Source organism: Branchiostoma lanceolatum, chromosome 1 (assembly GCF_035083965.1).
Source record: "Branchiostoma lanceolatum isolate klBraLanc5 chromosome 1, klBraLanc5.hap2, whole genome shotgun sequence".
Lineage (NCBI taxonomy): Eukaryota > Metazoa > Chordata > Leptocardii > Amphioxiformes > Branchiostomatidae > Branchiostoma > Branchiostoma lanceolatum.
In genome coordinates this window covers 39,631,196-39,653,769 of record NC_089722.1, presented here as the reverse complement: position 1 = coordinate 39,653,769, position 22,574 = coordinate 39,631,196, and the positions used below count along the sequence as shown (strand labels likewise).

General features: G+C 51.9%; 3 non-coding genes and 1 pseudogene across 3 annotated transcripts; all 4 read right to left on the bottom strand.

The window, feature by feature from the left end:
* Positions 1-5,389: 5,389 nt before the first annotated feature.
* On the bottom strand, positions 5,390-5,580 carry LOC136426269 (U2 spliceosomal RNA). The gene has a single exon (XR_010754208.1). It is a non-coding gene; the product is annotated as a U2 spliceosomal RNA (small nuclear RNA).
* Positions 5,581-6,641: 1,061 nt separating this feature from the next.
* LOC136426344 (U2 spliceosomal RNA) lies at positions 6,642-6,825 on the bottom strand. The gene has a single exon (XR_010754278.1). It is a non-coding gene; the product is annotated as a U2 spliceosomal RNA (small nuclear RNA).
* A 7,456-nt stretch (positions 6,826-14,281) lies between these two features.
* On the bottom strand, positions 14,282-14,412 carry LOC136426349 (U2 spliceosomal RNA; annotated as a pseudogene).
* A 1,061-nt stretch (positions 14,413-15,473) lies between these two features.
* On the bottom strand, positions 15,474-15,657 carry LOC136426343 (U2 spliceosomal RNA). The gene has a single exon (XR_010754277.1). It is a non-coding gene; the product is annotated as a U2 spliceosomal RNA (small nuclear RNA).
* Between the last annotated feature and the right edge of the window lie 6,917 nt (positions 15,658-22,574).

The window sequence follows — 22,574 nt, the reverse complement described above, 5'->3', positions numbered from 1 at the left end:
AGATCTCCCTGGTATGCCGCAGGACTGATCAGTGTGAATGATCTGTCCCACGACATTTTTCAGTCTATTTGCCAAAGTTTTGGCCAAGATTTTGTAATCTACATTTAAAAGCGAGATGGGGCGCTTGTTCGCAGGGTTCAAGGGGTCACCTTTTTTATCAAGGAGTGTGATGACTCCTTCTCTCTGAGAAGACGACAACTGATTTGCTTGGAGACCCTCGTTCAGGACCTCCAGCAAATCCCGGCCCACAATGGGCCAGACCCGAGTGTAAAACTCTTTTGGCAGTCCGTCGGACCCCGGGGTCTTACCGTTCTGCATCTCCTTGAGGGCCTTCTCCAGCTCTTCCAGCGCGAGCGGCCGGTCGAGATGGGAACGGTCTTCCTCCGGTAGCCTATTCTCCAGTTGGTCCAAGAAGTAGGCTCTATCTTCTATATCTATCGGCTCAGCACCGTACAGGTTTTCATAAAAATCGTGGTAGGTATCGAGGATATCCTCCCTCGATGACACCACTGTACCATCTGCCTTCCTCAATTCCCTAACCATTTTCTTTTCCCCCCTCTTTCTTTCCTTGCTAAAGAAAAACCTTGTAGGCTTCTCATCCTTTTCGACATTTTGGACTCTGCTGCGAACACGTTGTCCCGCCAGCTTGTCCGACAGCACCTTCTGCAGTTGCTCCTTAGCTGCCTGATAATTGTGCGCCGTCACAGGGCATGGGCCGCCTATGTTTAAGCGCGACCTCAGGATGTCTATTTCTCGCTCTAGACCTCTTTCAATCAATTTGGCCGCTTCGGCCCTGCGCTTAGAGTGGCTGATGAGAAGATCTTTTGTATTACTCTTCACCTCCTCCCACCACTCTCTAAGGCAACCATGGTTACCTTTGCGTTTTTGCCATTCCGTGTATTGTTCTGAGAATTCTCTAATGAATAGTTCATCCGACAAAATCTGCGTGTTGCACTTCCACACTCCTGGACCACGCTCTATCCTAGGAGTGTGGGTCACGGACAAGAATACAGCATCATGGTCAGACATGGGGAACGAATTTATCTCAGACGAGCAAAGAGTGGGATCTGAGACATAAAATCTATCTAGCCTAGAACGCGAATCATTGGCTTTAGAGCGCCACGTAAAATCCCTCTGTTGAGCATGTTGTTCTCTCCATACGTCAACTAAGCCAAGGTCCTGACAGAAGTTCCTGAGCTCCACGACATCCCTGACGTTGTTTCTAGGGGTCGCAGAGGACTCAGAATATCTGTCGAGGACTGGGTCAAGGACACAATTGAAATCACCACATACAATCAATGATGCGTTCGGGTACATGTATTGGTGTAGGCCAGCAAAGAAATCCACCCTCTCAGCTGGAGAGCTTGGGGCGTAAACGTTGAGAATATTGTAACTTGTCTCGCCAATTTTAATTAATGCAGACACCACTCTACCCTCTGTGTCTGAGCGGTGCGCTGCAACTGTGACCTCCCGACCGAAAAGCACACCGACCCCTCTTGCGGCACTCGTTCCCAAGGACCACAGGGCTCGGTTCCCCCACTGTCGTGACCAATGATTCTTGTCGGCCAAGGAGGAGACATGGCACTCCTGGAGGCAGGCCACATCAATTTTCCTTGAACGACAAAAATCAAAAACTACACTACGCTTATTCCTATCCTTCATTCCATTGACATTCAATGTTACAATCTTAAGATCCGTCATTGGTATTAGGAATTAAGCCAGGGTTTGGTCTTCACCTTCCCTCTGGACGAGGTTTTCCTTACTCTCTGGGTTTTCGGAGGGTCTTTTTTGAGAGGAGGGGACTTCTGCGACGGGTATAGCTGTATTTGTGAGCCATATCCCGCCGCCTCTGTCTCCGGCTTCTTATTCTTCGGAGTGGAGGTAGTCAGGTCGGTCTCATTGACCTGAGCTTTCGGCGCTCCCTCCCCCCCTTCAACAATAACCAGTCGGAGCGGGGAAATCTCCTCCCCAGACTTATTCATTAGGAGTTCCAAGTGAACAGGAGACAACTCCTGCGTCCACAGTTTATTGTCCCCATCTTCTGGGAGATCTCCGAATCCATCCGAGTCCTGGCTGTCAAAGGGTGGTGTTAAGGCCACCTTGCTAGGGGTCTTTGTCACGGAGGGTGAAGTTCCCTTCTCGAGGGGGTTCCCGGACCCCATGGAAGGGGTCACTGCAGAGCCACCGGTGGGTTCCGCTGACTCTGTGGGAGGGGAGAGGGGCTTCTTGAGAGGGACCACAGTAGAGGCCCCTGTCTCTGTGTGGGGGGAATCCCTCTCACTTTGAGGGGGTGGGACGGGAGAAGTTTTCCTCTCACAGTCCCCCTCACTTTGAGGAGGTGGGACGGGAGAAGTTTTCTTCTCACAGTCCCTCTCACTTTGAGGAGGTGGGACGGGAGAAGTTTTCCTCTCACAGTCCCCCTCACTTTGAGGAGGTGGGACGGGAGAAGTTTTCTTCTCAGAGTTCCCATCTGCTTCCTCCTCCGACTCTTTCTCCTCTGAGGACTGACCATCCTCATCCTCTGAGGACTGACCATCCTCATCCTCACTTTGAGGAGGAGGGACGTTCCCGAGGGATGTATCCTTCTCTTCGTTCCCGTCCTCTTCCTCCTCTGATAACTGGCCATTCTGTAGGGAGTTTTCATCCCCTGACTTATGCTCATCACTGTCCCCGCTCCCTCCAGCCTTAGCTGGAATGATGGAGCCTGCCGGTTTCACGGTCTTGGTGGGGACTAGCTCCTTAGACCAGGCAGTGCCCATCTTAACTGCGTTGGTGTAGCTTACAGGACAAGCCCGTGCAGCATGACCATCCCCAAGGCACAGCGAACACTTAATCTGGTTACTGCACTCGGTGGCCGTGTGCCCCTCCTCCCAACATTTCGCGCACTTCGTGACCTTGCATTGTGCCACGAAATGTTCCGTGCTGCCACAGCGGTGACACCCACGGGGCTGGCCGGAGTAGAAGAGGGTAACCATCTCATTTCCCAGTCTAACATTGTTTGGCAGGTGTTTTTTGATCTTCATACGGTACTGACGGGTCCCCGTCTTAATCTCGGGGAACCCGTCGTTCTCGTACGTTAAGAACTTACTGTCCAGAACAGTTCCGTACTCCTGGAGCCTGTGTCTAATAAAATTGTCATCCCATTCTAAGGGGATTCCCTTAGCAGTGATAACAGTGACCCCACTGCCAAAGGTCTCCACCTCCACTGTGTTGTCCCCCAACAAGGCGGGCGACGCCTTTTGTAGAATCGCCCGCGACTTGAAGGTGACCTCACATGTTGTCTTGGTCTTACGCTGAACGCCCTCAATGTCTAGGGTAGTGACCCCGTGCTTAGTCAAAAGGTCGATCACGTCCTTTAGGTGGGACTCCTGAAGGTCCCTGAACGTGATCTTCACTGATCTTTGTCTGGCAAATTTTGACATGTTGAAGGGGAATAAGGGTTCGACAAAACCCCTTTCACGGCCTCCGGGAAAGGTCCAAAGAGAACCCGCAACCCGCGTGCCTAAACCCCTTCAGAGCCACTACCGCCAAACCCCCATTCAGACCCTCCGCGGAGAAGGCCCAAAATAGCCCGCAACCCGATGCCCGCCGTGCCCCAAATTCTTGGGTGGGCGATAGCACTACGTATACGGGGGTGAGGGTTAGAAAACACGTTTCTGGGGGCTTAACAACACTCAAAAATATTCCCCAGGCAGGGAAAAAATTCTATACCAATTTCCCAGAGTTACTCCCGGTTGGCGCCAACCGTGCCGGAGCAACGCTGAGTCGAAAACAGACGAAAACAGTCTCTTTGTTCTCAGAACCACGCGGTCTGAGGTGGACTGTACCACTCCGTCCGCCGCTTTGACGGAGGGGTGCGGGTACAGAATAGCCTCAAATAACACGTAAAACAACAGACAAAATCAAAACTAATACCATACAAGTAGCAAGACAAACCTGCTCCCCAACCTGACGGAAGGGGAAGTCAGTAGCTCTACGCAAACCGGAGAAAACAGCCCCCAAAGATGGACCGGAGCTGGCCACCCCCGTCCTGCGGGGGAAACGGTGTGCTTCCACCGCCCGTCTCCCGTAAGAGAGGTACGGTGCTAGAAAAACAGCCGTAACTTGAGAAAAATATAAGGTACAGAAAAACTAAAACCACCCAAATGATCCGGGGACAACCCGCAACCAAGTCGCTGGACTTATCGCCCTCGACGAGTACTCTAACCGCCCTCAGTGGGCTGAAAGGAGGACTCGAAGCGGAGCGGGGGCAAGGCACGTCTGAACGTGTCCCCCTGATCTTAGCCAAAAAGCTACACTTGATCTTAGCCAAAAGGCCGAGAAGCGATAAACCGGTTGAGCTTGACCGCTAGCCCCCCTCCCCCGGGAACGAGCCAAGTTCACGTGGCGAGCTATGCATCGCAAACAGCTTCAAGCTTGAACATAAAGCAATTAGTGCCCGCACACCTGGCGCGCCTTCTCTCCTTCATAATCTCTTCAATTTGGTTGACAAACGGAAGCGCTCTACTTTATGTGGACGAACCACGGACTACACCCAAAAACACACATCACGCGCTCCTGGCTCGTCCTGGCTCTTCCTGGCTCTGCCTAATTGGTGCAAAGAAGCGACTACGTCACACCAACGCAGAAAACGGGCTCCTTAGGGTTCAAAGCCGAGCCAAGGGCGGGTAGACAAGACAACAAGGCAATGTTGTTGTTCGCGAACAGCGTTGCCATTGTTGTTCGCCAGGAGGCGCGCGCCCGCGGTTCCCTTACATCATTCATCTTCACAGGGCGGGCGGCGTCTGCTTTTCCCCTTAACTTCGATGCCTGTGGTGGATTTTTCAAGTCCGCCGGACCTTGTCGATTCGGCCTGAAGGTCCGCAAAGGGGAGAGGAAGGTCGCATGCAGCCAGCCCACTAAATTTACGGAAGGAATTAAAAGGAGCGAGCGAGAAAGCAGCAGCGGTGGGCGAGGCGGCTAGCTGTGCGTGTGTACGTATCTCTCATACGTTGATACGAGGCGCGCGGGCGCTTAGATTCCCGATTCCTACGTTTAACATCGAATTACGTCCACATCGCACTGCTTTCGTCAGAATCGAACCACAGACAGACGTCCTGGAATTTTCCACTGCCTCTGCGTGCTCTCCCGACCTCTCCCGGCTCTTGGTGGCGCTGTTGCTTGCTCCAGTTCCAGTCTGAAAGTAGAAGAAAGATAAAATGCGAAAATTAAACATGTACAGTAGAGTTGGGGGATGTGAGAGCTATAAACGCAGTAAGGTTCAGTATATATACTCGTAACACGTATGCACATACTTCAAACGAGTACAGACTGCTGATAAATCCACATTGCTGGATTGCTGGGCCAGTTTGGTGGTTTGTGTATGTGTGCAACTTATTTTGGATTTGTAAGGGGATGGACCGAATCTCAGAAGTACTGCAATACTGAGCCGATCCGCGGTCAGGACGGAGCAAGCTCCTAGTCCATGACCAAAGTCAAAAAATCAATTTAATCTAGATTCCCCGATGGGGAATGTATCAGAGATTAAACTGATAAGAACAGATACTACACTTGATCTTAGCCAAAAGGCCGAGAAGCGATAAACCGGTTGAGCTTGACCGCTAGCCCCCCTCCCCCGGGAACGAGCCAAGTTCACGTGGCGAGCTATGCATCGCAAACAGCTTCAAGCTTGAACATAAAGCAATTAGTGCCCGCACACCTGGCGCGCCTTCTCTCCTTCATAATCTCTTCAATTTGGTTGACAAACGGAAGCGCTCTACTTTATGTGGACGAACCACGGACTACACCCAAAAACACACATCACGCGCTCCTGGCTCGTCCTGGCTCTTCCTGGCTCTGCCTAATTGGTGCAAAGAAGCGACTACGTCACACCAACGCAGAAAACGGGCTCCTTAGGGTTCAAAGCCGAGCCAAGGGCGGGTAGACAAGACAACAAGGCAATGTTGTTGTTCGCGAACAGCGTTGCCATTGTTGTTCGCCAGGAGGCGCGCGCCCGCGGTTCCCTTACATCATTCATCTTCACAGGGCGGGCGGCGTCTGCTTTTCCCCTTAACTTCGATGCCTGTGGTGGATTTTTCAAGTCCGCCGGACCTTGTCGATTCGGCCTGAAGGTCCGCAAAGGGGAGAGGAAGGTCGCATGCAGCCAGCCCACTAAATTTACGGAAGGAATTAAAAGGAGCGAGCGAGAAAGCAGCAGCGGTGGGCGAGGCGGCTAGCTGTGCGTGTGTACGTATCTCTCATACGTTGATACGAGGCGCGCGGGCGCTTAGATTCCCGATTCCTACGTTTAACATCGAATTACGTCCACATCGCACTGCTTTCGTCAGAATCGAACCACAGACAGACGTCCTGGAATTTTCCACTGCCTCTGCGTGCTCTCCCGACCTCTCCCGGCTCTTGGTGGCGCTGTTGCTTGCTCCAGTTCCAGTCTGAAAGTAGAAGAAAGATAAAATGCGAAAATTAAACATGTACAGTAGAGTTGGGGGATGTGAGAGCTATAAACGCAGTAAGGTTCAGTATATATACTCGTAACACGTATGCACATACTTCAAACGAGTACAGACTGCTGATAAATCCACATTGCTGGATTGCTGGGCCAGTTTGGTGGTTTGTGTATGTGTGCAACTTATTTTGGATTTGTAAGGGGATGGACCGAATCTCAGAAGTACTGCAATACTGAGCCGATCCGCGGTCAGGACGGAGCAAGCTCCTAGTCCATGACCAAAGTCAAAAAATCAATTTAATCTAGATTCCCCGATGGGGAATGTATCAGAGATTAAACTGATAAGAACAGATACAGAACAGATACTCTTTTGAAGTATTTATACTGAATCACTTCAAGTATCACTTAGTTCTCATCTTGTTTACGCAGCCTTAAGGCGCTCATATCCACTGATACACTCTAGATCAAATTGACTTTCACAGATCGGCTCAGCATTGCTGTACTTCATCCCACCCACCACTCTCGGTCCATCCCCAGACACTATCTAATATTTTTGGGTTTTGTATTTTATAATTTTTTGGGTTTTCTATTTTTGACCTAGTCAACTAAGACAGAGTGGCTAGGCCTACAACTACCCATAAGGCAATACTCCTAAAGGAGCCACAAACTTTAAAACATTACAACCTCAAGGACAAGTGTGTAACGTCCACACTCGCCCAAGAGAAGCCCTCAGCCCAGGTTTCGTGGAACCCCCCTGGGCCTCGGCGGGCAAACTCAAACGTCAATCTCTCAATCAACATTTCCTTCAAAAGAAGGGCCAACTCAGCCTCAGAGTGATGCTTTTTGTTATGCTTAGCATCACCCCGCGACCGCCAGATAATATTCTTTGTCAGAGCAGCCAAAGCCCCCAGGACTCTGGCTGCCCTAACCGACACTCCTGCCGGGGGCAATCCCCACAAAACAAACGACTCCGACAGGATGAAACCCGGACAGATCTTCCTGACTATCAGCCCCTCAAGCCAGGTCCAGGCTTCCGCAACATACGGACACGCATAAAACACATGGGAAGCACTTTCCACTTCCTCACAACCACGTCTTGGACAGTTCGGGGACTTAGCAAACCGTCTCCAGGAGTGGAGCTTCTGGTTTGTCACCAAACCATCATGTGCGAGGCTCCAGCACACCATCCTCTCCCAGTTGGTGAGAAGAGGGTTGAGGATGGATTTCCAAATCTCTGGCCAGTCTCGACGCGGGTGCTCTCTGACACAGCGGGGTACAATGTTCTCCGCTTCTAGGAGTGCCGTGTACAGAGCCGCGACCGAGACGGAAGCCCACTGGATGTCCATGTCGCTCTGCTCGATGGTTTGCAAGAGCTGGGCAATATGTGCATAATGTGGGGGAAGATCTACCGAGTGTGGGGCACTATTACTCCAAGAGGTTGGATCTATTCTCCGAAGGCTAAGTCCCAGCCAGTAGTGTGTAAACCTAGCCGCCGGTGCGTCTGGCTTAGTCAACGCTTTCCGAACTGTCTTGAGAAGGAGGGCCCTCGCCTTGATCGGAATACAGACCAAGGCCAGGCCACCCTTCTCCTTCGGCAAATAGAGCGTACGCCTTGCCACCAGTTCCGTTCGCCCATCCCAAATGAAGGCAAACATCTCCCTCTCCAGCTTGTTCGCCACCGACTTGGGGAGAGGGAAAATCGGGGCCGTGTACCACAGCGTTGCTGCGGCAAGAAAGTTGCACACCACAACTTTCCCGATCAGAGTCAGCTTACGATGTCTCCACTGATCTAACTTGCCCTTGAACTTTGCAAAACGTTGGAGCCAGGCCTCCTCTGCCATTTTCACACCCCCAATTGGCGACCCCAGGATGTTAATACTATCTGAGGTCCATCTACCAATCGGGTAGGGTTCATCTTGTCTACCCCTCCAACGGCCGAGCCACACAGCCACCGTCTTACCTAGGTTCAACTTGGACCCCGTGCCCGCTTCGAACCGTCGGAGGGTAAGGAACGTTCTGTCAATGGAGGGTTGATCCGAGAGGACGCAGGTATTATCATCAGCGTATTGCACCAACTTGACCTCCGGACCACCCGGCACTTTAACACCCCTAATATGAGGGTCTGCCCTGATGGCAGCCGCCAAGGGCTCGATGCAAAGTACGTACAGGAGGGGAGACAGAGGGCACCCCTGTCTCACACCCCTGTCAATATGGATTGGGGACGATAAATCCCCGTTGACTAACACTCTGCTCGATACCTCCTTATAAAGAGTCCCGATCCATCCCTGGAAGTTAGGGCCAAAGCCCAACTTCCCCAGGACCTCAGCCATATAAGAATGGTCGACCCTATCAAAGGCCTTTTCTTGGTCGAGGGCCAACAACACACAGGTGGAATCAGTGTCGTTAGCGTAGGCCACCAAGTCCCTCAGAAGCGATAGACTATCCTCAAGAGATCTCCCTGGTATGCCGCAGGACTGATCAGTGTGAATGATCTGTCCCACGACATTTTTCAGTCTATTTGCCAAAGTTTTGGCCAAGATTTTGTAATCTACATTTAAAAGCGAGATGGGGCGCTTGTTCGCAGGGTTCAAGGGGTCACCTTTTTTATCAAGGAGTGTGATGACTCCTTCTCTCTGAGAAGACGACAACTGATTTGCTTGGAGACCCTCGTTCAGGACCTCCAGCAAATCCCGGCCCACAATGGGCCAGACCCGAGTGTAAAACTCTTTTGGCAGTCCGTCGGACCCCGGGGTCTTACCGTTCTGCATCTCCTTGAGGGCCTTCTCCAGCTCTTCCAGCGCGAGCGGCCGGTCGAGATGGGAACGGTCTTCCTCCGGTAGCCTATTCTCCAGTTGGTCCAAGAAGTAGGCTCTATCTTCTATATCTATCGGCTCAGCACCGTACAGGTTTTCATAAAAATCGTGGTAGGTATCGAGGATATCCTCCCTCGATGACACCACTGTACCATCTGCCTTCCTCAATTCCCTAACCATTTTCTTTTCCCCCCTCTTTCTTTCCTTGCTAAAGAAAAACCTTGTAGGCTTCTCATCCTTTTCGACATTTTGGACTCTGCTGCGAACACGTTGTCCCGCCAGCTTGTCCGACAGCACCTTCTGCAGTTGCTCCTTAGCTGCCTGATAATTGTGCGCCGTCACAGGGCATGGGCCGCCTATGTTTAAGCGCGACCTCAGGATGTCTATTTCTCGCTCTAGACCTCTTTCAATCAATTTGGCCGCTTCGGCCCTGCGCTTAGAGTGGCTGATGAGAAGATCTTTTGTATTACTCTTCACCTCCTCCCACCACTCTCTAAGGCAACCATGGTTACCTTTGCGTTTTTGCCATTCCGTGTATTGTTCTGAGAATTCTCTAATGAATAGTTCATCCGACAAAATCTGCGTGTTGCACTTCCACACTCCTGGACCACGCTCTATCCTAGGAGTGTGGGTCACGGACAAGAATACAGCATCATGGTCAGACATGGGGAACGAATTTATCTCAGACGAGCAAAGAGTGGGATCTGAGACATAAAATCTATCTAGCCTAGAACGCGAATCATTGGCTTTAGAGCGCCACGTAAAATCCCTCTGTTGAGCATGTTGTTCTCTCCATACGTCAACTAAGCCAAGGTCCTGACAGAAGTTCCTGAGCTCCACGACATCCCTGACGTTGTTTCTAGGGGTCGCAGAGGACTCAGAATATCTGTCGAGGACTGGGTCAAGGACACAATTGAAATCACCACATACAATCAATGATGCGTTCGGGTACATGTATTGGTGTAGGCCAGCAAAGAAATCCACCCTCTCAGCTGGAGAGCTTGGGGCGTAAACGTTGAGAATATTGTAACTTGTCTCGCCAATTTTAATTAATGCAGACACCACTCTACCCTCTGTGTCTGAGCGGTGCGCTGCAACTGTGACCTCCCGACCGAAAAGCACACCGACCCCTCTTGCGGCACTCGTTCCCAAGGACCACAGGGCTCGGTTCCCCCACTGTCGTGACCAATGATTCTTGTCGGCCAAGGAGGAGACATGGCACTCCTGGAGGCAGGCCACATCAATTTTCCTTGAACGACAAAAATCAAAAACTACACTACGCTTATTCCTATCCTTCATTCCATTGACATTCAATGTTACAATCTTAAGATCCGTCATTGGTATTAGGAATTAAGCCAGGGTTTGGTCTTCACCTTCCCTCTGGACGAGGTTTTCCTTACTCTCTGGGTTTTCGGAGGGTCTTTTTTGAGAGGAGGGGACTTCTGCGACGGGTATAGCTGTATTTGTGAGCCATATCCCGCCGCCTCTGTCTCCGGCTTCTTATTCTTCGGAGTGGAGGTAGTCAGGTCGGTCTCATTGACCTGAGCTTTCGGCGCTCCCTCCCCCCCTTCAACAATAACCAGTCGGAGCGGGGAAATCTCCTCCCCAGACTTATTCATTAGGAGTTCCAAGTGAACAGGAGACAACTCCTGCGTCCACAGTTTATTGTCCCCATCTTCTGGGAGATCTCCGAATCCATCCGAGTCCTGGCTGTCAAAGGGTGGTGTTAAGGCCACCTTGCTAGGGGTCTTTGTCACGGAGGGTGAAGTTCCCTTCTCGAGGGGGTTCCCGGACCCCATGGAAGGGGTCACTGCAGAGCCACCGGTGGGTTCCGCTGACTCTGTGGGAGGGGAGAGGGGCTTCTTGAGAGGGACCACAGTAGAGGCCCCTGTCTCTGTGTGGGGGGAATCCCTCTCACTTTGAGGGGGTGGGACGGGAGAAGTTTTCCTCTCACAGTCCCCCTCACTTTGAGGAGGTGGGACGGGAGAAGTTTTCTTCTCACAGTCCCTCTCACTTTGAGGAGGTGGGACGGGAGAAGTTTTCCTCTCACAGTCCCCCTCACTTTGAGGAGGTGGGACGGGAGAAGTTTTCTTCTCAGAGTTCCCATCTGCTTCCTCCTCCGACTCTTTCTCCTCTGAGGACTGACCATCCTCATCCTCTGAGGACTGACCATCCTCATCCTCACTTTGAGGAGGAGGGACGTTCCCGAGGGATGTATCCTTCTCTTCGTTCCCGTCCTCTTCCTCCTCTGATAACTGGCCATTCTGTAGGGAGTTTTCATCCCCTGACTTATGCTCATCACTGTCCCCGCTCCCTCCAGCCTTAGCTGGAATGATGGAGCCTGCCGGTTTCACGGTCTTGGTGGGGACTAGCTCCTTAGACCAGGCAGTGCCCATCTTAACTGCGTTGGTGTAGCTTACAGGACAAGCCCGTGCAGCATGACCATCCCCAAGGCACAGCGAACACTTAATCTGGTTACTGCACTCGGTGGCCGTGTGCCCCTCCTCCCAACATTTCGCGCACTTCGTGACCTTGCATTGTGCCACGAAATGTTCCGTGCTGCCACAGCGGTGACACCCACGGGGCTGGCCGGAGTAGAAGAGGGTAACCATCTCATTTCCCAGTCTAACATTGTTTGGCAGGTGTTTTTTGATCTTCATACGGTACTGACGGGTCCCCGTCTTAATCTCGGGGAACCCGTCGTTCTCGTACGTTAAGAACTTACTGTCCAGAACAGTTCCGTACTCCTGGAGCCTGTGTCTAATAAAATTGTCATCCCATTCTAAGGGGATTCCCTTAGCAGTGATAACAGTGACCCCACTGCCAAAGGTCTCCACCTCCACTGTGTTGTCCCCCAACAAGGCGGGCGACGCCTTTTGTAGAATCGCCCGCGACTTGAAGGTGACCTCACATGTTGTCTTGGTCTTACGCTGAACGCCCTCAATGTCTAGGGTAGTGACCCCGTGCTTAGTCAAAAGGTCGATCACGTCCTTTAGGTGGGACTCCTGAAGGTCCCTGAACGTGATCTTCACTGATCTTTGTCTGGCAAATTTTGACATGTTGAAGGGGAATAAGGGTTCGACAAAACCCCTTTCACGGCCTCCGGGAAAGGTCCAAAGAGAACCCGCAACCCGCGTGCCTAAACCCCTTCAGAGCCACTACCGCCAAACCCCCATTCAGACCCTCCGCGGAGAAGGCCCAAAATAGCCCGCAACCCGATGCCCGCCGTGCCCCAAATTCTTGGGTGGGCGATAGCACTACGTATACGGGGGTGAGGGTTAGAAAACACGTTTCTGGGGGCTTAACAACACTCAAAAATATTCCCCAGGCAGGGAAAAAATTCTATACCAATTTCCCAGAGTTACTCCCGGTTGGCGCCAACCGTGCCGGAGCAACGCTGAGTCGAAAACAGACGAAAACAGTCTCTTTGTTCTCAGAACCACGCGGTCTGAGGTGGACTGTACCACTCCGTCCGCCGCTTTGACGGAGGGGTGCGGGTACAGAATAGCCTCAAATAACACGTAAAACAACAGACAAAATCAAAACTAATACCATACAAGTAGCAAGACAAACCTGCTCCCCAACCTGACGGAAGGGGAAGTCAGTAGCTCTACGCAAACCGGAGAAAACAGCCCCCAAAGATGGACCGGAGCTGGCCACCCCCGTCCTGCGGGGGAAACGGTGTGCTTCCACCGCCCGTCTCCCGTAAGAGAGGTACGGTGCTAGAAAAACAGCCGTAACTTGAGAAAAATATAAGGTACAGAAAAACTAAAACCACCCAAATGATCCGGGGACAACCCGCAACCAAGTCGCTGGACTTATCGCCCTCGACGAGTACTCTAACCGCCCTCAGTGGGCTGAAAGGAGGACTCGAAGCGGAGCGGGGGCAAGGCACGTCTGAACGTGTCCCCCTGATCTTAGCCAAAAAGCTACACTTGATCTTAGCCAAAAGGCCGAGAAGCGATAAACCGGTTGAGCTTGACCGCTAGCCCCCCTCCCCCGGGAACGAGCCAAGTTCACGTGGCGAGCTATGCATCGCAAACAGCTTCAAGCTTGAACATAAAGCAATTAGTGCCCGCACACCTGGCGCGCCTTCTCTCCTTCATAATCTCTTCAATTTGGTTGACAAACGGAAGCGCTCTACTTTATGTGGACGAACCACGGACTACACCCAAAAACACACATCACGCGCTCCTGGCTCGTCCTGGCTCTTCCTGGCTCTGCCTAATTGGTGCAAAGAAGCGACTACGTCACACCAACGCAGAAAACGGGCTCCTTAGGGTTCAAAGCCGAGCCAAGGGCGGGTAGACAAGACAACAAGGCAATGTTGTTGTTCGCGAACAGCGTTGCCATTGTTGTTCGCCAGGAGGCGCGCGCCCGCGGTTCCCTTACATCATTCATCTTCACAGGGCGGGCGGCGTCTGCTTTTCCCCTTAACTTCGATGCCTGTGGTGGATTTTTCAAGTCCGCCGGACCTTGTCGATTCGGCCTGAAGGTCCGCAAAGGGGAGAGGAAGGTCGCATGCAGCCAGCCCACTAAATTTACGGAAGGAATTAAAAGGAGCGAGCGAGAAAGCAGCAGCGGTGGGCGAGGCGGCTAGCTGTGCGTGTGTACGTATCTCTCATACGTTGATACGAGGCGCGCGGGCGCTTAGATTCCCGATTCCTACGTTTAACATCGAATTACGTCCACATCGCACTGCTTTCGTCAGAATCGAACCACAGACAGACGTCCTGGAATTTTCCACTGCCTCTGCGTGCTCTCCCGACCTCTCCCGGCTCTTGGTGGCGCTGTTGCTTGCTCCAGTTCCAGTCTGAAAGTAGAAGAAAGATAAAATGCGAAAATTAAACATGTACAGTAGAGTTGGGGGATGTGAGAGCTATAAACGCAGTAAGGTTCAGTATATATACTCGTAACACGTATGCACATACTTCAAACGAGTACAGACTGCTGATAAATCCACATTGCTGGATTGCTGGGCCAGTTTGGTGGTTTGTGTATGTGTGCAACTTATTTTGGATTTGTAAGGGGATGGACCGAATCTCAGAAGTACTGCAATACTGAGCCGATCCGCGGTCAGGACGGAGCAAGCTCCTAGTCCATGACCAAAGTCAAAAAATCAATTTAATCTAGATTCCCCGAAGGCCGAGAAGCGATAAACCGGTTGAGCTTGACCGCTAGCCCCCCTCCCCCGGGAACGAGCCAAGTTCACGTGGCGAGCTATGCATCGCAAACAGCTTCAAGCTTGAACATAAAGCAATTAGTGCCCGCACACCTGGCGCGCCTTCTCTCCTTCATAATCTCTTCAATTTGGTTGACAAACGGAAGCGCTCTACTTTATGTGGACGAACCACGGACTACACCCAAAAACACACATCACGCGCTCCTGGCTCGTCCTGGCTCTTCCTGGCTCTGCCTAATTGGTGCAAAGAAGCGACTACGTCACACCAACGCAGAAAACGGGCTCCTTAGGGTTCAAAGCCGAGCCAAGGGCGGGTAGACAAGACAACAAGGCAATGTTGTTGTTCGCGAACAGCGTTGCCATTGTTGTTCGCCAGGAGGCGCGCGCCCGCGGTTCCCTTACATCATTCATCTTCACAGGGCGGGCGGCGTCTGCTTTTCCCCTTAACTTCGATGCCTGTGGTGGATTTTTCAAGTCCGCCGGACCTTGTCGATTCGGCCTGAAGGTCCGCAAAGGGGAGAGGAAGGTCGCATGCAGCCAGCCCACTAAATTTACGGAAGGAATTAAAAGGAGCGAGCGAGAAAGCAGCAGCGGTGGGCGAGGCGGCTAGCTGTGCGTGTGTACGTATCTCTCATACGTTGATACGAGGCGCGCGGGCGCTTAGATTCCCGATTCCTACGTTTAACATCGAATTACGTCCACATCGCACTGCTTTCGTCAGAATCGAACCACAGACAGACGTCCTGGAATTTTCCACTGCCTCTGCGTGCTCTCCCGACCTCTCCCGGCTCTTGGTGGCGCTGTTGCTTGCTCCAGTTCCAGTCTGAAAGTAGAAGAAAGATAAAATGCGAAAATTAAACATGTACAGTAGAGTTGGGGGATGTGAGAGCTATAAACGCAGTAAGGTTCAGTATATATACTCGTAACACGTATGCACATACTTCAAACGAGTACAGACTGCTGATAAATCCACATTGCTGGATTGCTGGGCCAGTTTGGTGGTTTGTGTATGTGTGCAACTTATTTTGGATTTGTAAGGGGATGGACCGAATCTCAGAAGTACTGCAATACTGAGCCGATCCGCGGTCAGGACGGAGCAAGCTCCTAGTCCATGACCAAAGTCAAAAAATCAATTTAATCTAGATTCCCCGATGGGGAATGTATCAGAGATTAAACTGATAAGAACAGATACAGAACAGATACTCTTTTGAAGTATTTATACTGAATCACTTCAAGTATCACTTAGTTCTCATCTTGTTTACGCAGCCTTAAGGCGCTCATATCCACTGATACACTCTAGATCAAATTGACTTTCACAGATCGGCTCAGCATTGCTGTACTTCATCCCACCCACCACTCTCGGTCCATCCCCAGACACTATCTAATATTTTTGGGTTTTGTATTTTATAATTTTTTGGGTTTTCTATTTTTGACCTAGTCAACTAAGACAGAGTGGCTAGGCCTACAACTACCCATAAGGCAATACTCCTAAAGGAGCCACAAACTTTAAAACATTACAACCTCAAGGACAAGTGTGTAACGTCCACACTCGCCCAAGAGAAGCCCTCAGCCCAGGTTTCGTGGAACCCCCCTGGGCCTCGGCGGGCAAACTCAAACGTCAATCTCTCAATCAACATTTCCTTCAAAAGAAGGGCCAACTCAGCCTCAGAGTGATGCTTTTTGTTATGCTTAGCATCACCCCGCGACCGCCAGATAATATTCTTTGTCAGAGCAGCCAAAGCCCCCAGGACTCTGGCTGCCCTAACCGACACTCCTGCCGGGGGCAATCCCCACAAAACAAACGACTCCGACAGGATGAAACCCGGACAGATCTTCCTGACTATCAGCCCCTCAAGCCAGGTCCAGGCTTCCGCAACATACGGACACGCATAAAACACATGGGAAGCACTTTCCACTTCCTCACAACCACGTCTTGGACAGTTCGGGGACTTAGCAAACCGTCTCCAGGAGTGGAGCTTCTGGTTTGTCACCAAACCATCATGTGCGAGGCTCCAGCACACCATCCTCTCCCAGTTGGTGAGAAGAGGGTTGAGGATGGATTTCCAAATCTCTGGCCAGTCTCGACGCGGGTGCTCTCTGACACAGCGGGGTACAATGTTCTCCGCTTCTAGGAGTGCCGTGTACAGAGCCGCGACCGAGACGGAAGCCCACTGGATGTCCATGTCGCTCTGCTCGATGGTTTGCAAGAGCTGGGCAATATGTGCATAATGTGGGGGAAGATCTACCGAGTGTGGGGCACTATTACTCCAAGAGGTTGGATCTATTCTCCGAAGGCTAAGTCCCAGCCAGTAGTGTGTAAACCTAGCCGCCGGTGCGTCTGGCTTAGTCAACGCTTTCCGAACTGTCTTGAGAAGGAGGGCCCTCGCCTTGATCGGAATACAGACCAAGGCCAGGCCACCCTTCTCCTTCGGCAAATAGAGCGTACGCCTTGCCACCAGTTCCGTTCGCCCATCCCAAATGAAGGCAAACATCTCCCTCTCCAGCTTGTTCGCCACCGACTTGGGGAGAGGGAAAATCGGGGCCGTGTACCACAGCGTTGCTGCGGCAAGAAAGTTGCACACCACAACTTTCCCGATCAGAGTCAGCTTACGATGTCTCCACTGATCTAACTTGCCCTTGAACTTTGCAAAACGTTGGAGCCAGGCCTCCTCTGCCATTTTCACACCCCCAATTGGCGACCCCAGGATGTTAATACTATCTGAGGTCCATCTACCAATCGGGTAGGGTTCATCTTGTCTACCCCTCCAACGGCCGAGCCACACAGCCACCGTCTTACCTAGGTTCAACTTGGACCCCGTGCCCGCTTCGAACCGTCGGAGGGTAAGGAACGTTCTGTCAATGGAGGGTTGATCCGAGAGGACGCAGGTATTATCATCAGCGTATTGCACCAACTTGACCTCCGGACCACCCGGCACTTTAACACCCCTAATATGAGGGTCTGCCCTGATGGCAGCCGCCAAGGGCTCGATGCAAAGTACGTACAGGAGGGGAGACAGAGGGCACCCCTGTCTCACACCCCTGTCAATATGGATTGGGGACGATAAATCCCCGTTGACTAACACTCTGCTCGATACCTCCTTATAAAGAGTCCCGATCCATCCCTGGAAGTTAGGGCCAAAGCCCAACTTCCCCAGGACCTCAGCCATATAAGAATGGTCGACCCTATCAAAGGCCTTTTCTTGGTCGAGGGCCAACAACACACAGGTGGAATCAGTGTCGTTAGCGTAGGCCACCAAGTCCCTCAGAAGCGATAGACTATCCTCAAGAGATCTCCCTGGTATGCCGCAGGACTGATCAGTGTGAATGATCTGTCCCACGACATTTTTCAGTCTATTTGCCAAAGTTTTGGCCAAGATTTTGTAATCTACATTTAAAAGCGAGATGGGGCGCTTGTTCGCAGGGTTCAAGGGGTCACCTTTTTTATCAAGGAGTGTGATGACTCCTTCTCTCTGAGAAGACGACAACTGATTTGCTTGGAGACCCTCGTTCAGGACCTCCAGCAAATCCCGGCCCACAATGGGCCAGACCCGAGTGTAAAACTCTTTTGGCAGTCCGTCGGACCCCGGGGTCTTACCGTTCTGCATCTCCTTGAGGGCCTTCTCCAGCTCTTCCAGCGCGAGCGGCCGGTCGAGATGGGAACGGTCTTCCTCCGGTAGCCTATTCTCCAGTTGGTCCAAGAAGTAGGCTCTATCTTCTATATCTATCGGCTCAGCACCGTACAGGTTTTCATAAAAATCGTGGTAGGTATCGAGGATATCCTCCCTCGATGACACCACTGTACCATCTGCCTTCCTCAATTCCCTAACCATTTTCTTTTCCCCCCTCTTTCTTTCCTTGCTAAAGAAAAACCTTGTAGGCTTCTCATCCTTTTCGACATTTTGGACTCTGCTGCGAACACGTTGTCCCGCCAGCTTGTCCGACAGCACCTTCTGCAGTTGCTCCTTAGCTGCCTGATAATTGTGCGCCGTCACAGGGCATGGGCCGCCTATGTTTAAGCGCGACCTCAGGATGTCTATTTCTCGCTCTAGACCTCTTTCAATCAATTTGGCCGCTTCGGCCCTGCGCTTAGAGTGGCTGATGAGAAGATCTTTTGTATTACTCTTCACCTCCTCCCACCACTCTCTAAGGCAACCATGGTTACCTTTGCGTTTTTGCCATTCCGTGTATTGTTCTGAGAATTCTCTAATGAATAGTTCATCCGACAAAATCTGCGTGTTGCACTTCCACACTCCTGGACCACGCTCTATCCTAGGAGTGTGGGTCACGGACAAGAATACAGCATCATGGTCAGACATGGGGAACGAATTTATCTCAGACGAGCAAAGAGTGGGATCTGAGACATAAAATCTATCTAGCCTAGAACGCGAATCATTGGCTTTAGAGCGCCACGTAAAATCCCTCTGTTGAGCATGTTGTTCTCTCCATACGTCAACTAAGCCAAGGTCCTGACAGAAGTTCCTGAGCTCCACGACATCCCTGACGTTGTTTCTAGGGGTCGCAGAGGACTCAGAATATCTGTCGAGGACTGGGTCAAGGACACAATTGAAATCACCACATACAATCAATGATGCGTTCGGGTACATGTATTGGTGTAGGCCAGCAAAGAAATCCACCCTCTCAGCTGGAGAGCTTGGGGCGTAAACGTTGAGAATATTGTAACTTGTCTCGCCAATTTTAATTAATGCAGACACCACTCTACCCTCTGTGTCTGAGCGGTGCGCTGCAACTGTGACCTCCCGACCGAAAAGCACACCGACCCCTCTTGCGGCACTCGTTCCCAAGGACCACAGGGCTCGGTTCCCCCACTGTCGTGACCAATGATTCTTGTCGGCCAAGGAGGAGACATGGCACTCCTGGAGGCAGGCCACATCAATTTTCCTTGAACGACAAAAATCAAAAACTACACTACGCTTATTCCTATCCTTCATTCCATTGACATTCAATGTTACAATCTTAAGATCCGTCATTGGTATTAGGAATTAAGCCAGGGTTTGGTCTTCACCTTCCCTCTGGACGAGGTTTTCCTTACTCTCTGGGTTTTCGGAGGGTCTTTTTTGAGAGGAGGGGACTTCTGCGACGGGTATAGCTGTATTTGTGAGCCATATCCCGCCGCCTCTGTCTCCGGCTTCTTATTCTTCGGAGTGGAGGTAGTCAGGTCGGTCTCATTGACCTGAGCTTTCGGCGCTCCCTCCCCCCCTTCAACAATAACCAGTCGGAGCGGGGAAATCTCCTCCCCAGACTTATTCATTAGGAGTTCCAAGTGAACAGGAGACAACTCCTGCGTCCACAGTTTATTGTCCCCATCTTCTGGGAGATCTCCGAATCCATCCGAGTCCTGGCTGTCAAAGGGTGGTGTTAAGGCCACCTTGCTAGGGGTCTTTGTCACGGAGGGTGAAGTTCCCTTCTCGAGGGGGTTCCCGGACCCCATGGAAGGGGTCACTGCAGAGCCACCGGTGGGTTCCGCTGACTCTGTGGGAGGGGAGAGGGGCTTCTTGAGAGGGACCACAGTAGAGGCCCCTGTCTCTGTGTGGGGGGAATCCCTCTCACTTTGAGGGGGTGGGACGGGAGAAGTTTTCCTCTCACAGTCCCCCTCACTTTGAGGAGGTGGGACGGGAGAAGTTTTCTTCTCACAGTCCCTCTCACTTTGAGGAGGTGGGACGGGAGAAGTTTTCCTCTCACAGTCCCCCTCACTTTGAGGAGGTGGGACGGGAGAAGTTTTCTTCTCAGAGTTCCCATCTGCTTCCTCCTCCGACTCTTTCTCCTCTGAGGACTGACCATCCTCATCCTCTGAGGACTGACCATCCTCATCCTCACTTTGAGGAGGAGGGACGTTCCCGAGGGATGTATCCTTCTCTTCGTTCCCGTCCTCTTCCTCCTCTGATAACTGGCCATTCTGTAGGGAGTTTTCATCCCCTGACTTATGCTCATCACTGTCCCCGCTCCCTCCAGCCTTAGCTGGAATGATGGAGCCTGCCGGTTTCACGGTCTTGGTGGGGACTAGCTCCTTAGACCAGGCAGTGCCCATCTTAACTGCGTTGGTGTAGCTTACAGGACAAGCCCGTGCAGCATGACCATCCCCAAGGCACAGCGAACACTTAATCTGGTTACTGCACTCGGTGGCCGTGTGCCCCTCCTCCCAACATTTCGCGCACTTCGTGACCTTGCATTGTGCCACGAAATGTTCCGTGCTGCCACAGCGGTGACACCCACGGGGCTGGCCGGAGTAGAAGAGGGTAACCATCTCATTTCCCAGTCTAACATTGTTTGGCAGGTGTTTTTTGATCTTCATACGGTACTGACGGGTCCCCGTCTTAATCTCGGGGAACCCGTCGTTCTCGTACGTTAAGAACTTACTGTCCAGAACAGTTCCGTACTCCTGGAGCCTGTGTCTAATAAAATTGTCATCCCATTCTAAGGGGATTCCCTTAGCAGTGATAACAGTGACCCCACTGCCAAAGGTCTCCACCTCCACTGTGTTGTCCCCCAACAAGGCGGGCGACGCCTTTTGTAGAATCGCCCGCGACTTGAAGGTGACCTCACATGTTGTCTTGGTCTTACGCTGAACGCCCTCAATGTCTAGGGTAGTGACCCCGTGCTTAGTCAAAAGGTCGATCACGTCCTTTAGGTGGGACTCCTGAAGGTCCCTGAACGTGATCTTCACTGATCTTTGTCTGGCAAATTTTGACATGTTGAAGGGGAATAAGGGTTCGACAAAACCCCTTTCACGGCCTCCGGGAAAGGTCCAAAGAGAACCCGCAACCCGCGTGCCTAAACCCCTTCAGAGCCACTACCGCCAAACCCCCATTCAGACCCTCCGCGGAGAAGGCCCAAAATAGCCCGCAACCCGATGCCCGCCGTGCCCCAAATTCTTGGGTGGGCGATAGCACTACGTATACGGGGGTGAGGGTTAGAAAACACGTTTCTGGGGGCTTAACAACACTCAAAAATATTCCCCAGGCAGGGAAAAAATTCTATACCAATTTCCCAGAGTTACTCCCGGTTGGCGCCAACCGTGCCGGAGCAACGCTGAGTCGAAAACAGACGAAAACAGTCTCTTTGTTCTCAGAACCACGCGGTCTGAGGTGGACTGTACCACTCCGTCCGCCGCTTTGACGGAGGGGTGCGGGTACAGAATAGCCTCAAATAACACGTAAAACAACAGACAAAATCAAAACTAATACCATACAAGTAGCAAGACAAACCTGCTCCCCAACCTGACGGAAGGGGAAGTCAGTAGCTCTACGCAAACCGGAGAAAACAGCCCCCAAAGATGGACCGGAGCTGGCCACCCCCGTCCTGCGGGGGAAACGGTGTGCTTCCACCGCCCGTCTCCCGTAAGAGAGGTACGGTGCTAGAAAAACAGCCGTAACTTGAGAAAAATATAAGGTACAGAAAAACTAAAACCACCCAAATGATCCGGGGACAACCCGCAACCAAGTCGCTGGACTTATCGCCCTCGACGAGTACTCTAACCGCCCTCAGTGGGCTGAAAGGAGGACTCGAAGCGGAGCGGGGGCAAGGCACGTCTGAACGTGTCCCCCTGATCTTAGCCAAAAAGCTACACTTGATCTTAGCCAAAAGGCCGAGAAGCGATAAACCGGTTGAGCTTGACCGCTAGCCCCCCTCCCCCGGGAACGAGCCAAGTTCACGTGGCGAGCTATGCATCGCAAACAGCTTCAAGCTTGAACATAAAGCAATTAGTGCCCGCACACCTGGCGCGCCTTCTCTCCTTCATAATCTCTTCAATTTGGTTGACAAACGGAAGCGCTCTACTTTATGTGGACGAACCACGGACTACACCCAAAAACACACATCACGCGCTCCTGGCTCGTCCTGGCTCTTCCTGGCTCTGCCTAATTGGTGCAAAGAAGCGACTACGTCACACCAACGCAGAAAACGGGCTCCTTAGGGTTCAAAGCCGAGCCAAGGGCGGGTAGACAAGACAACAAGGCAATGTTGTTGTTCGCGAACAGCGTTGCCATTGTTGTTCGCCAGGAGGCGCGCGCCCGCGGTTCCCTTACATCATTCATCTTCACAGGGCGGGCGGCGTCTGCTTTTCCCCTTAACTTCGATGCCTGTGGTGGATTTTTCAAGTCCGCCGGACCTTGTCGATTCG